Raw genomic sequence first — 14,422 nt, 5'->3', positions numbered from 1 at the left:
GAACGAACGAACGAACGAACGAAGGAACGAAGGAGGGGAAAACATAGCCCTGCATGGCTGCCTGATGCTGAGGAAACGCTGGTTTGTTGCTCAGCTATCCTTCTGGTTTAGGAGCAGCAGTAGGAAGAGACTGTCTCTTTGTCACACAGAGGACAGTGCAAACCCCTGTCGCTCTGAAGAAAACTTCAATGGGGATGCACTTAGAAACCCACAGGGCAGTTGGTTCTGTGCCCAGATTGAGCAGAGAGTTGCCCCCCTGACCTCCTGCCCCCAGCAATGCTTAGGAATCCCCTGTTCCTGCCACACCTCTGGGGGCTACTGACAATACATTGCATTTACAAAGTTCTGGACATGTATCAAATATTTGTTTAGGACTTCAACATGCTCTACAGTAGAAACTCACCACTCCGGCTTGCAAATGAGAAGCTGGAAACCTAAAGGCAGAGGTCACAAACTGAGACTCAAATTCTGTCTCTGGCTCCCCTTCCTGTTATGCTGTAAGGTAGGGAAGGCTGACTTAGGAGCCACTACCTTAGGAGTCCCAGTAGACGATGACTTAGATGAGCTTAACAGATTAGATTGCTGAATCTTACTGAGCAAATCCACCCAGCCTTAAAGGATGAGTGAAAAGCCAGAGGTGGTAGATGACCACAGCGAACCAGTGTTTTCTGTGCAGAAAGGAGCGATTGCACATATGTACTCATAACAGTTGTGACAGCAAGTGTAAGACCCACACAAGATCATGCCAGAAAAAAAATCCCAGCATGGAGGTAGGATGTGGCATTAACCGCCACTATTAGCTGTGGCGCTATTGACAATTGATGACGGCTGGAAAAGGGAGTCATTTTCCTTCAGGCATTCAAAAGAACGTGAGAGGCTACCCATGTTCTAGGAGATGGCCTCCATCCATGCACAGACAGACAGTACTAAGTGGACTTGGGAGGTTAAAAACAAATCAGCAAACAAATCACATGAAGTTGGGAGAGAAAAGTGGTGGGGGGGGTTGGAGGGGAGGGGACAGGGTGAATTGAATCAAACTGTATTTATATGCATTTGTGAATGTCTCAAACAATAAAAAGGGGGAAATGTATTTCCTATGGAAACAAGTCTTTATTTCAACCTCAAGAAGCAGCCCAGGCATAGGCAGGGGACTCTGGTGGGGACTGTGTGCGTATGAGACTAAGGGACAAATGGAACAGATCTATGAGCTACCCTAGAAGAGAGACTATATCCATGAAGTCACACCAAACCTCAGGTGTCGCCTTCCTCGTTTACCTAAGAGTGCTGAGGTCAGCATTTTACCGTTCTCGGAGGACTGACTTTCCCGAAAGCATCTATTTCGGCAAGCTCAGGGATTCTTGGGCTCACAGCTAACCTTGTACTTCCCTTAATATGCAGCGCCGAGGAAATTGGACCTCGCTGGTAGTTGGAAGTGGGATCAAGCCATTGCTCTGCCAGAACTATGTCATAATTCTCAAGTGACAGTCAGCCTGCTCCGGGTTTGGTTCAATTACCTGGACACTGAGGGAGACATCCTAAAACATGACTTTCTGACTTCTGGCAGCCCCCACCGTCATTCTGTTAGCCTTGGTAGGACAAAACTCAGAAAACTACTCTTCCGGCCTTCCACAATTCTACCTTTAAAGCCATCAATCGATGCACACGCCCTGGCTTATCCACCAGGGTCACCTGGACACATGCAGAGAGAGCTTCACTATCTTGTGGTCACTATTCTGTTAGGACAATGTTGGCTCTTGGTATCTACCTTTTAAAGACGCTTTCCAGTAAAAATTAGCATTCCAGTGACACAATATTGCTGTGAGGTTCACTAGCCTTCACCAGAGGCAGGGAAGAATTCTAGCCTCCCCTTCTAGAAATTTCCCATGGAAGTTACAAAGCCCATTTCATGAACTAGAAATATGGGCTCTCTCAGTGAGTTGACCTGTAGTTCTTTTCCCCACATCTGCTTTGTGTATTAGTTTGCTGATGACTCACATTAATATCAAAGTGGAGTGGAGAACCAGAGGGAGGGAGCTGGCATTTCTACCTGAGTTTGGGGAGGCTGTGATTATGTGCTGGGCACAATAAGGTCACCTCTCTTGTTTCTTTCAGGTGTTTCTTTCTTTTCTGATCATTTCATCTGTGAGTCCTGAATTTACATCATTTCTTCCTCACTCCGATGTCTCCTGTGTTTCCCCCTTTTCAAATTCATGACTTCTCAATTGTTCTTTGTTATACACACCTACCCCTCCACACACACACAGAAAGAGAGACAACCTACTGAGTCCATTTACTGTTGCCCATATCTGTATGCCCATATGATCAAGGGGCTCACCCTTGGAGAAAACAGATTCCCCCTCTCCCAGCAGTCATTAGCTGTCTGTGATTCTTCATCTAGGCTGGGGACTTGGGAGACGTCCCCCCATCTATGTTGGCGTGTGAACTGATGTCAGTGTGCGGGCCTCATTCAGGCAATCATATTGTTGACAGTTCATGTGTTCATCATAGACAGGAGACACAATCTCCCAGCAACAGATGCCCTGGACCGCTGGCTCTTACAAACTTCCTCCCCCTCCCTCATGATATACCTGGATTCTTAGGTGTAGAGATTGTATTGTATATCAACCAGGGATGGGCACCCCACAGTCATTGTTCCTTGCATTTTTGACTAATTGTGATTCACTGGGATGGTCTCCTGCTGCTGCAAAAAGAAGATTTTTTTTTTGGTAAGGGTTGAAAGGTACAGTTATCTGTGATTATGAAGATAAGTATTTAGAATGTAGTTAGAAATTATGCTAGTTTAGGAGCATAACATTAGTAGTCTCTCTTCTCGAGTCCACAATCTTACCAGCTAACTGGTAGTTGGCTAGGTTTACAGTACCAGGCTTGGATTCTCTTCTATTGAATGAGCCTTAAGCCCAATTAGAAGATTAGTTAACCACAAAATATAAGTGCCACCGCTCCTCCTTTGGGGACATCTTGCTGGGCTGGTCATTGTTGTGGTTCACATGCCTTACAGTTGGGTAAGGTCATTGGTTACATTTATCACCATCAGTTTGCATAGCACATTTGGGATTCTATGAAAGATAGTCTTCAGAGGAAAGGCTTCCAGGTCGGTTCCAGGTCAATTCCTCCAAGTCTTGTGTCTGAAATATGTGATGGGTCTTACCTTCAGGTTTTAGGATACCACCAAGATCGATAGCAATTGTCTATATTGTTGTGGGAATGTCTTGGGACTCCCCTGACCAACAACCCAAAAGGCTTCCCATGCCAGGTACTTGGGTTTTTTATTAGTTAGATTGCAGCCCTTGGGGATATCATTATCACTCAAGTAGCACAACTTCATTTAAATCATTTATATATGTATACACAGATACTTATACATACATTTTGTTTGTATTTTTAAGTAAAAATAGAATATGTCCATAAGACTTTTCCAGTCATCCTCAGTGTTCTTTATCCCTCCTTCATTCCTGTCCCTCACCCATCCTTAATTAAAGTGACCCCCCCTAAAAAACATTCTCTTAACTGTGATACCATCCACTTTTATCTTTCAATGGCCACTTGAAGACAGAAAATGAAGAGTGGAAGATATCAGGGCATTGTGAGCCACCAGTGAGTCAGGCTGACCCTGAGCATTACGGTTCTGCCTAAAACAGAGTCTATTTGAAGCAAGTGCCCAACCTCCTGACAGGTTCTTATTTTTTATCAGCTCTAATTTGTCTTACTGCCTAGGGTGGAGACATGGCAATATGGATAAAAATAAATAGTCTCCTGAATTTTATGTGTGAAAGTGTACAGGACTTTAATAATATGATTATATCTGGAACATAAATATTTATGAACACTAATAAAACTGTCTAGAACTCCGAGCTTAGATTTCCCCATAGATCCTCATTATATTTATAATAACCTACAGTGAGATGTATGGTTAGATCAAGCAAAGAGAGGGGGAAAATAAATGATTGCCCACTGTGTTCTGTTAAGCTGTAACCCAGCCCTGAAAATACAATTCTGCATTTCTGTTTATTTATTTTATCATTCATGGTTAGAGGGGGGACCTGGATGGTGCTTGTTTGTTACTACCCGTGGAGTGATAAGTTCCCAAGAGCCCTGAAGCAACTCTGGTTTCTTCCACACAGAACTGAATTATGAAAATGTTCTGAACTCCACATAACGGCAGTCAGTGAGAGGCACCGGTTTGGATTTTGCTGCACCGCTCATGTCTGTGTGCCCAAAACTTGTTGTTCTAGGCAGGTGAGACAGAATCGAGGTGGGGGAACAGTGCCTGGAGGAGTCAGGAGTTCACAAGTGGAGATTTGTGTAACTTCAACTTTGTGCGCACTCCAGGATACACAGCGATCCCCAGACCTCAGTTCGCTTTCAAAATTAAAGGACTGCTTGACTTCAGCCCTGTAACTCTCTAAAATCTAGTGCCTGTCTCGGTTTTATAGTCAGAAAAATCCATACCGGAGTGTTATTTGTTCTCTCTACTCTGCAGAAACACTCTGGGAGCTAATTTGCCATGTCACTTGCTAAGCGGCCATGTTATTGAGGAGCTGAGGTTTTCAGAGAAAGCCAAATGCTTAATGGATGTGGAGCCATGTATGAGGGAGGGGTTGGTAGGAAAATGGGGCATGGTCTAGAACTCATTGTCTCCCTCTGTGGTTGTCCCGGTGAGCCGTGTCACAAATCCCTGCACTGAAAGTCAGAATCTGAGTGTGGTCGCTGTGAAGAAGGCTAAACGAAATGGCGCGGGCCTGAGAGCTTATGAAGAACAAAGCAAATCTCTCTCCAGAGAGCTGCAGGCAATTGAAGGGAAGAGGCTAGAAGAGTCCTGGGGTATGACATGGACAGTCACCTGCTTGAGAGACTCAGCTGACATCTTTGGCATGGAGGAACTGTCTTACTTCTGCCACAGGCATTCGCCAGCCTCCAGCAGTGGGCAGACCCTCAGAGCTTAACAAGTATAGTTACCAATAGTGTCTCTGGACCTAGGGACCCAGTGCGGTACCCTCTTCTTTGCACACTGATCTCTGTGCGTGTTGCTAACCTGAGCAATGGGCGGCCATGGCTAGATTAATGTTCTCAGAAACATACTTAACATTCCTGTCATCTAAACTAATCCAAACTCACGTTGATTTGTAGCATTTTGTGCTCCTGTGTCGTTGAGGTGCAAAACGCAGCACCCACAGGTTCCTTGGGTGTGCTGAATACTTTGAACTGAAGGACACAGGCAGGTCCTCAAAAGCTGTCCCCTGTCCCTCTTTCTCCCGTATAGTCCTTGGTCAAGTGTTCTTTCTGTTGCTGTGATAAAATGCTGACCAAGAGCAACTTGGGAGGAAAAGGTTTATTTCATCTTACGCTTCCAGGTCATAGTCCATCACTGAGAGATGTCAGGGCAGGAACTCAAGGCAGGAACCTGAAGGCAAGCCTGCTTGCTATTCTGTGTTACCTTTGAACAGGGAACTCATGCACAGCTGAGGGAGCACGGTTGAGGGAGCACAGTTGAGGGAGCACGGTTGTGAGAGCACAGCAGGAACTGCAGGGGATGTTGCTTGCTAGCCAGCTCACTCTGTACCTTGCTCTCAGCCTCATGTTTAGTTAGCTTTATTATCCAACCCAGGACCACCTGCCTGGGAAATGACACCACTACTACCCATAATCAACTGGAACCTGCTTCATCTATTAAAACAGTCAAGACAATCTGTCACAGCGATGTCCACAGATCAATCCGATAAGAACAATTACTCAATTGAGACACCTTTTTTTTTTTTCTTTTTCAGGCTGTGTCAAATTGACAGTTAATGCTGGCAAGGAAAGTCAGAGAAATCAGAATGTTTCTTCCACAAATGATAGAAACTAGACTACCTTTTGTTGGCAGAGTTTCCCTGTCCTGCACCTGCTCTCTAATAAACACACTGAGGCTTATATTAATTATAAATGCTCAGTCAATAGCTCAGGCTTGTTACTAACTAGCTCTTACAGCTTATATTACTTATAAATGCTCAGTCAATAGTTCAGGCTTGTTACTAACTAGCTCTTACAACTTAACCCTAATTTCTGTTAATCAATGTATTGCCCCAAGGCTCATGGCTTTTACCTCTGTCCCATTTTGTGTGTCCAACTCATTCTCCATCTGGCTGGTGATTCCTCTGACTCCATCCTTTCTCTTCTCATCATTCCCAGTTTGCTCTCCTGCCTAACTTTATCCTGTTCAGTATTGGCCAGTCAGCTTCTTTATTAAACCAATCATAGCGACAAATCTTCACAGTGTACAAAGGGATTATTCCACAGCAACCTCTTCCAGAGAACAAGCCACGAAACTCTGAGAGCTCACTCATTCCTTCTTCCCCAGGCAAGGATGAAGGGATGCTACATGTACAACTGGTTAGACTCATCCTCTGTCTCCATTATATCCACCCTCTTGTCCCATCATTTCCAGGTGGTTGTTCTTCATGGAAGTGAAACAATGAAATCATTTTCACTGGACACTTGAGTTTTCATATCTAAAACCCACAATGTTTTATGTAAATTTATTTTGTTTCTCTCTTATTAATTTCTGTTCTTCCAGGAGTTGGCTGTAATTTTCTTGTTAGATAAGAAACAGTATCTCCCTTTCTGTCCACTAATAGCTTCCAAGTTAAACTGGTCTGTTCTCATTGTTACTATTAGATTAGCTGAACCAATTTTATCTCCCAATTAATTTCAGATTTTCTTTTTTTTTTTCAACACAGCTTTGTAGCTTTGCGCCTTTCCTGGAACTCACTTTGTAGACCAGGCTGGCCTAGAACTCACAGAGATCCGCCTGCCTCTGCCTCCCGAGTGCTGGGATCAAAGGCGTGCACCACCGCCACCACACCACCGCCCGGCTAATTTCAGATTTTCTAAGAAAGTCCTCATACATTCTCAAGCATCCAATACTTCACCAGTTAAGTTAACCTGCTACTCTGGCAACCAGGATCCAGGCCACATGGCTAAACTTGTACTTTTCAGTAGGTTTCTCCCACACAACAGCTACTTCCTTCAAACCCTGTTCTTGCACTTCAGGGTGACTTCCCCGAGGTCAGGCACTGTCTTCGCTTACCTATTTTTCTATATCAGTAGCCTGAGGATTAAACCCAGTACCTAGAATACTATGGAAAATCAACAAATAGCCACTGAATAAATGAATGAGTGAGGGAAGAAATGCATAGTTTGCTTCAATGGCTACATTACATCTCAAAGCATAGTTCAGAGGGAAATGGATTTCTTCCATGTGGAATCCCCACCAAGGTCAATGAAAACAATCAGCCTAGAAGTTCATGGACCCGTTGTTTAAATGTAACATTTTCCAGTTACTCGTCTGTATCTACCTAGAAAAGCTCATTAACTGCTTGGACTCAGGGTCACCCTGCAGCAGCCATTTCAGACTGATGCATGTCTGCCATCTACTGGTTGGATGGATAGTACTGTGAAATCTTCCTTTCATCTGCATTCTCATTTTCTCTGGAATTTTCTGAGTTGTTGAAGCTAGATTCCAACAGGCCAAACCATTTCATTTTTCCAACCATTTCCCACGGAATGTAAATGGTTGTAAAAGCTTGTATCCCTAACGGACAGAGCAGGCTCTGTTTTGGTTCTTACTCATAAATCTGGACACCAGCAGAACATCTGGAGAATAGTGCCGACGTCAACGTTTCCGAGGGGAATGGGAGACTGAGCCTTGTTCCAGGTTACATGCCAGGAACCTCTTACCCCTCCAAAAGCTCCTCATATCCCAGAAAGCAGATCTGTTTTTATTTGTCCAAGGATTTCCTGGATCAGAAAACAGCTGTAAAGGATCCTTTGGGAAGACGAGACTTGGAATTCACATCAAAAATTAGAGCAAAGATGTGCAGGACATGTTCTGTGGGCCATGAGATCGCACGCCATCAGCAAACATAACAGGCATTTGTGTTCCAAAATGCTACGATCTCACATGGAAAAACTGACAAACCATATTTGAAAGAGCTAGGAGCCAGCACACTCATCAGAATAGCCAGGCCTGGGGAAAGGCTTCAAAAAGTGAATCTGGCAGAATTAACTGTGGGAACAGTAAGTTTTCCAATAGGCACATATTTTTATTTTTTAGCTGCCTTTTGGGACTGACTTTAACCATAGTCATCTTTGTATTGTGTGGGCTGCCTGGAAAAGGCCAGTTAACATTCTTGGGATCATTGCGGAGTCAAATCAAATCAAACAGCTCAATACCTGCTGGGAAGAGTCTTGGCCTGTATTTCATGAAACCAAGCACTTCAAAAATAAAGGAGAGGAGACGGAGCTGCCCACTGAACCCTCCAGAAACACTTCTCTGAAACAAGGGCTCTGAATGCCATGGAAGAACTACTGAGGACATGCAGGACAGTCATTTGGTTCTGGGACTTGGAAAAGAAGCAACTTTCCCTGAGGCAATTGTCCCAGGAAACCTGGTAAGGAAAAATGCTATAGGGCCCTCAAGGGCTGGAACCAATGCAAGTTCTTTCTTGTGGAAAAAAACAAGCAGATGAAGGAGATGTGAATACCCATTCAGTGACTCCCCCCTCGTGATGATCAACGACCCCCATATCTGTCCCCATTGTTTGAGCCTGAATCCCTGTGGCTCTTTCCACCTTAACACAGAGCCTGTGGTCATGAACAATAGCAGTGTCCAGACCCAGGCAGCAGAATTCTAGTAGACTGTGAGCTACCAGAGAGACAGACAGTGATGTGTACTCTGGACTTCAGTGTCTGCTTTAAATGAGAACTTAGGGGTCTAGATGAGTCATTCATGACCAGAGGGAGGTCTTTAAGCCTTGGCCATCACTGCTGTTCCTCTTTCCCTATCAGAGAAGAAGAGCTCAGAGTTCTTGGAAACTCTGGACTATAAATTAGCCCTGGATGCCTTCCATAGATTGGAGACAGTACTAAGTGCAGGAGCCCATTCTGATTCAGGAAGGACATAAACACTCAGCCTCTCCACCTGCCCCCCTTTGCTGGTCCCCATCAAGTAGGTTCAGGGGATCTGGCACCTGGCATCCCCCACAAGTTTTCCCATCTTCCCACATTTTCCAGCCTATTTCTTATCCATTTCCACTTATGTCCACTGTAAGATACATTGCCTCCAGATCCGTTTTTATCATTCTCCATTATCTCATAGCCACCCACCAGCATAACACAGATCAAACTAGCCACAAAGACTTGAGACACCAGACTCCATAAAGTTATTGTCTGGTCTTCTCCATTCTTGGTCCTGCAAGTGAAATAGATACACATGGTGATGAAGTGCTCATGCTGGAAACATAATAAACACTACACATTTACTGATCTTCGTGTGTACCCCCAAATTGCTTTGCTTACATCCCGGCTTAATCTAGTCTCAGTGTTGGTTAAAAGATGTTGGTTAAGCAGCGGCACTTGTGGTTGGCCACCGCCCATGGTGGCCATGCCGATGGAAGAGAGCACTGGATGTTGCTGTGGCGGAATCACGAGCCATGGTTACCTTTCTAGAGCTTTATTGGGAGAGAAAGGGAGAGAGAGAGAGAGAGAGAGAGAGAGAGAGAGAGAGAGAGAGAGAGAGAGAGAGAGAGGAGAGAGAGAGACAGAGACAGACAGACAGCATGGAGTGGAAAGAATATGGAAGGAGAGAGTGCGGAAAGAGAGGGCACAGAGAGGGCATGCCCACTTTTTAGGCTGGGATGCTTTTGCAGGCTGGTGACATAATTAAGGACATAATCCTTACACTCAGCTCAAACGATATTTTTTTTTAAATTCCCACCTGGTATTCATTCACAGTGTTTATCTACAACAGTTTCAAAACAAAGCTTTACAAACCCAGGTCCTACATGCACAGCAAGGCTGAGCTACGAGGGCTCTGACCGTCAGTGCGCTCACATCTGCCACTTCCGAGCTGGAAGATCCATGTGAGGCACTGACCTTATAACACGCAACTTCTTCACCTACAAATACAGATGGGAAGTAACAGAACCTGCCTCATCAGATTTGCTAACTCAGGGCTGGCATTTAGCTGTGGTAGAGTGCTTACTTAGTGTATGTACACGAAGCCCTGGGTTCAACTCACAGCCCACAGTGGGGAAAAAGAAGGCAATATGTATAATTCATTTAGCAGTATCTGGTGCATGGCAAATTATATTGTTTTCAAATATACAAAGTCATTTTTTTAATGCATGGCAAGCATTTTCACGCACACTACCTTCCTGAGTCATGTTTACTGTAGAGTGTAGGTATGACAGTCCCCATTTTGAAAACAGATGGCTCTCTTGAAGACACCTCCCCCGAGTCTAGAAGCAGAAGAAGCATTTCTGGTCTTTCTCACTGCCATTCCATACCTCAGCGCCCGACAGTCCTGTAAAACCCTCAGCTCCACTGAGGCTCGGGCTTCTGATTCTACCTCTCAACTCCCCTTTGTCATCACTGTCTACCAAGTCTTGGTCTGCATTCCCTGGGTGACTTCACCATCTGTATCAATTCCCTACATCCTACCCGCCACCGTCTCTGGACCCTTCCTCTCCAGTGGTCCAGCCATGCCAAGCGTTGGTCATGTGTTTTTATTGCCCTTCTCGGGAGCTTTCTGTCACTCAGAACACGTTCTACCATCAAAATCAAGGCACCTCACAACGCTTATCCTTCTGGATGACTCATTCAGGTATTGCTGCTACAGCTCCTGGGATTCTCTGGCTGAGCCTTTTAAGTCCCCACGTCTGGCTGACTCACAATATCAGAGCTGCTTCTGTGGGCTTGCTTCCTCATTTTACTTCCTGTTCCCATCTGGCTGCTTCAGCAAGTCATCAGTCTCCTCCACCCCTTGCTCTAACTCCCCCTCGTTATATCACGGCCTCTCTCAGACAGTACACTCCTTAGCCAGGGTTGCTGAGCACCCTTGTGGAAACCAAGAGAGCTGATAGTTGCTATTCTGTGTTCACAGTCGGTGCTCATGGCCTCTTCCCAGAGAAGACAGAGTCCTTTGAAGGAACCAAGTACTTCCTCACACCCCATTTGCAAAGCCACAGACACGTCCTAGCCCTTTTCCGTCTTGCCTCCTTCCATGAGGAATAGGGTGTTCTTCTTTCCAAGCTTCCCTCCCTGCCACTGCCTTGCTGTACCACACAAGGAAATGCTCTTGCTTTAGAAAGCATCCCCTCTCCCCCACCTCAGATATCCCACTCGCCATGGGATGCCGAACTGCTGGCTTTGAAGACAGTTGAGGGGTTCTGCTAGGGCCAGGGATGTGGGTGGCCCCTAGGGGCTTGAAAACACAAGGAAACATTCTTTTTACTGGCCCATGTGATACAATTAATATTCTAGAATAAGAGGTTCTGTGGTCAAAAAAAAAATGTTTTAAAGACAAATTGGGCTAAGCAAAATCAAGCAGATTTCTTTGTTATGAGATTTTTGTGTGTTTTGTTTTTCCCCCTTGTCCTAAGATCCAAAGGTAAGAGTAACCTTGTAAGATCTTTGATATTCAGGCTGGAAAACATTTCTCTAAATATCCTCACAAATCACATCAGACCTGAAATATAATAGGTTTTGGATCAACATTTGACTGGTTGGGAAGAAATGGAATTTTCATAAGGACTGGCTGAAATCCTTATCATTGAGTTCCTTCATCAGGAAAAGCAAAAGGGTTCTCTGAACCCGGTTTTTCTCAGGTCAGCAAACTTCTCAGGGCAACAAAATATTTGCAGGTGGTGGACCAGCTTCTTCAGCCCAGAGAGCATGATGCCAACCAGCTGTAAAGAGGCCCAGAACCTCCTCGTAGCATATTTACCCCACGCTTCTGACTTTTCCGACTGGCTCGCTTCCCTCTTGGAGAGAAAGAAAATTTTAAGCTGAAGGAATTTGAGAAGACACTAGTCAGAAGCCCAGCAGCTTCTCAAAAGACCCAGCCTTGACATTGGACAAGAGGAATTGTCTTCCATAAGAACCCTAGACGGAAACACAAGAGAAGTCTGGCTGAGGTCAGCTGAATACAGGAAACTAAGGAGCATCCAAGGTCTTTGGCCGTCCTTGCCTTACTTCTGGGACTTTACAACTATTTATTTGAATCTAGTCCCTGTTGAATAACTATTGAACTTATCCAATTTTTTGGTAAAAAAAAAAAGAGTGTCTACTCGAGTGAAGTGACAAGCTGTTGCCTTCCTCTCTCCGTGTGTGCGTGTGTGTGTGTGTGTGTGTGTGTGTGTGTGTGTGTGTGTGTGTGTGTGTGTGTGTATGTGCTCGCGCGTGCACATGCGCCATGTGTCTTCAGGTATCTCCAGAGACCAGAAGAAGGTGTTGGATGCCCTGGAAACGGAGTTATAGGTAGTTGTGAGCCACCTGGTATGGGTACTGGGAATCAAACTTAGATCTTCTGGAAAAGCAGTGAATGCTCTTAACTGCTGAGCCATCTCTCCAGCCATTCATTTTTCTCAATACAACCTAAGGGACACGAATAACCAGTATTGTCTTCCCTCAGCAGTCTCTCCAGTTTCCCGGGTGTCTTTCTTTAATAAGAGCTAGACTTAGCAACGGAAATCCTTCACCAAATATTTCAAACCAATTCTGGTTCAAAGTTGTCTGTACTCTGTGTTCTTGCTGGTAGGGTGTTCAGTGTTAATTGTCCACTTGACAGAATCCAGAATCACCTGGGTGAAGGCCCTCTGGGTGTGCTTGCTACATTGATTGGCTACATTGGCTACAGCTGCAGCTTGGCTACATTGATTGATGTAGACAGAACCATCTTAATTGTGGGTAGGACCATTTCGGGCGGGGGTGGTGGGGAGGTGGGGAGTCCTGTGCTGTATAAAATGGAGAAAGTGGATCGAGCAGTTTCCATTGGTCACGTTTTACCTCTCAGCATGCAGATGCAATAGGACAGTTGCTTCAAGCTCCTGCCCTTGTGACTTGCCCATCACAATGGCATATATCCCGAACTGAGGACCTGCATAAATGCTTTCTTCCTGAAAATTCCTTTTGCCAGAGTGTTTTATCCCAACAGCAGCAAAAGAGCCTAAGTCAGGTGGTCATGATAAATAAGATGTCCTGGAAGGCCTTGCTGTTTTCTGTGATTTTTTTTTTTTGTCCCACTTTTTGGAAGTTAGTATCTACAATATAATGACATAATTGTAGGCTACTGCCTTCTGTCTTCCCATGGGGAATAGCCTGGTCTCGCTAGCAATCTGATTGTCAGGCAGCACCTTCTGGGCAAATGTGTGTCTGTTGCCATCCCAACAACTCGTGCAGTAACATTTCCATTTTAGCCCTGGCCCAAGAAGATTGCACTTTAGTTTTCAGGAAAGTGAAGATGAGAAAAGCAGGAGTCAAACTATGTAGAGCACATGGCAGGAAGTAGGCCTGACGGAGTGAGACAGGTGGGGCTGGACAGCAGAGGTCGGGTGCCAGTCAGTGCCGGGGCAGCAGGCCAGCAAGCAAGGAAATGGGGCAAAGCTATGTCCTCACCCTACTCCTGCTCGATTGACCCCATCCTTTCCTCTTCCTCCTACTCCCCCTGTACTCTTGCCTTGTTATTGTTTGGTTTTTGGCTCCTTTGGCGGCGGGGGTGGGGGGGACCACCCAGCTTCCAAATAAATCATACACGGAGGATTGTTCTTAATTATAAATGCTCGGCCTTAGCTCAGCTTGTTTCTAGCCAGCTTTTCTTAACTTATCCCATCTACCTTTTGCCTCTGGGCTTTTCCTATTCTCTTACTTCTGTAAATCTTATTCTTACTTCGTGGCTTGCTGTGTAGCTGGGTGGGTGGCTGGCCCCCAGAGTCCTCCTCCTTCTCTGGCTCCTTCTTCTCACTTTCTCCTCCTATCCTCTCTGCCTGCCAGCCCCATCTATCCTTTCTCCTGCCTTGCCATTGGCGTTCAGCTCTTTATTAGACCATCAGGTGTTTTAGACAGGCACAGTAACACAGCTTCACAGAGTTAAACAAACACAACATAAACAAAAGTAACACACCTTGAAATAATGTTCTACAACACTGCCTCCAGCTAGTGGTGGGCAAATACTGCCCACCTTGCCTCAGATGGGCAGAGAGTACAAAGGCAATGCTCACCCGCAGGACACCAGCAGGCACAGGAGAAGGGATAAGAAGAAGCGGTCCTTGCTGACCCATTTTGTGTGCCTCCACCTGCTGTGCCTGACTTCCTACCCTGACCTTACTTAGCATGCTATGCGCACTCAAGATGAGCCTTTGGATGGTACTTCCCCCTCCCAAACTGCCCAGTTCTAGCATTTGTTCTCTGCCTCATTGATTTTCCTACCTACTATCTGAGGCAATTGAGATGTACGTGCCCTACAAAGATATCCAGTTTCTGCCAGAACAGATCAGCTACTTGCAGCCATGATCCTGTCCTCATGCCTCTGTAGCTGTGCCACACAGGACATTCTGAGAACATATTCACATGTTTGTCACCCATT

General features: G+C 45.3%; 1 long non-coding RNA gene across 17 annotated transcripts in view; it reads left to right on the top strand.

Moving 5' to 3' along the window:
* The window catches only part of LOC128114605 (uncharacterized), a 287,065-nt gene that overhangs the window by 166,174 nt on the left and 106,469 nt on the right, over positions 1-14,422 (top strand). The gene's annotated exons all lie outside the window — the stretch shown is intronic.

The sequence above is a fragment of the Peromyscus californicus genome, unplaced genomic scaffold (genome assembly GCF_007827085.1).
Source record: "Peromyscus californicus insignis strain IS unplaced genomic scaffold, ASM782708v3 Scaffold_19__1_contigs__length_69161282, whole genome shotgun sequence".
NCBI classification, from domain to species: Eukaryota; Metazoa; Chordata; class Mammalia; order Rodentia; family Cricetidae; genus Peromyscus; species Peromyscus californicus.
The sequence above is the reverse complement of the archived record's forward strand: the minus strand, read 5'-3'. Positions and strand labels throughout refer to the sequence as shown.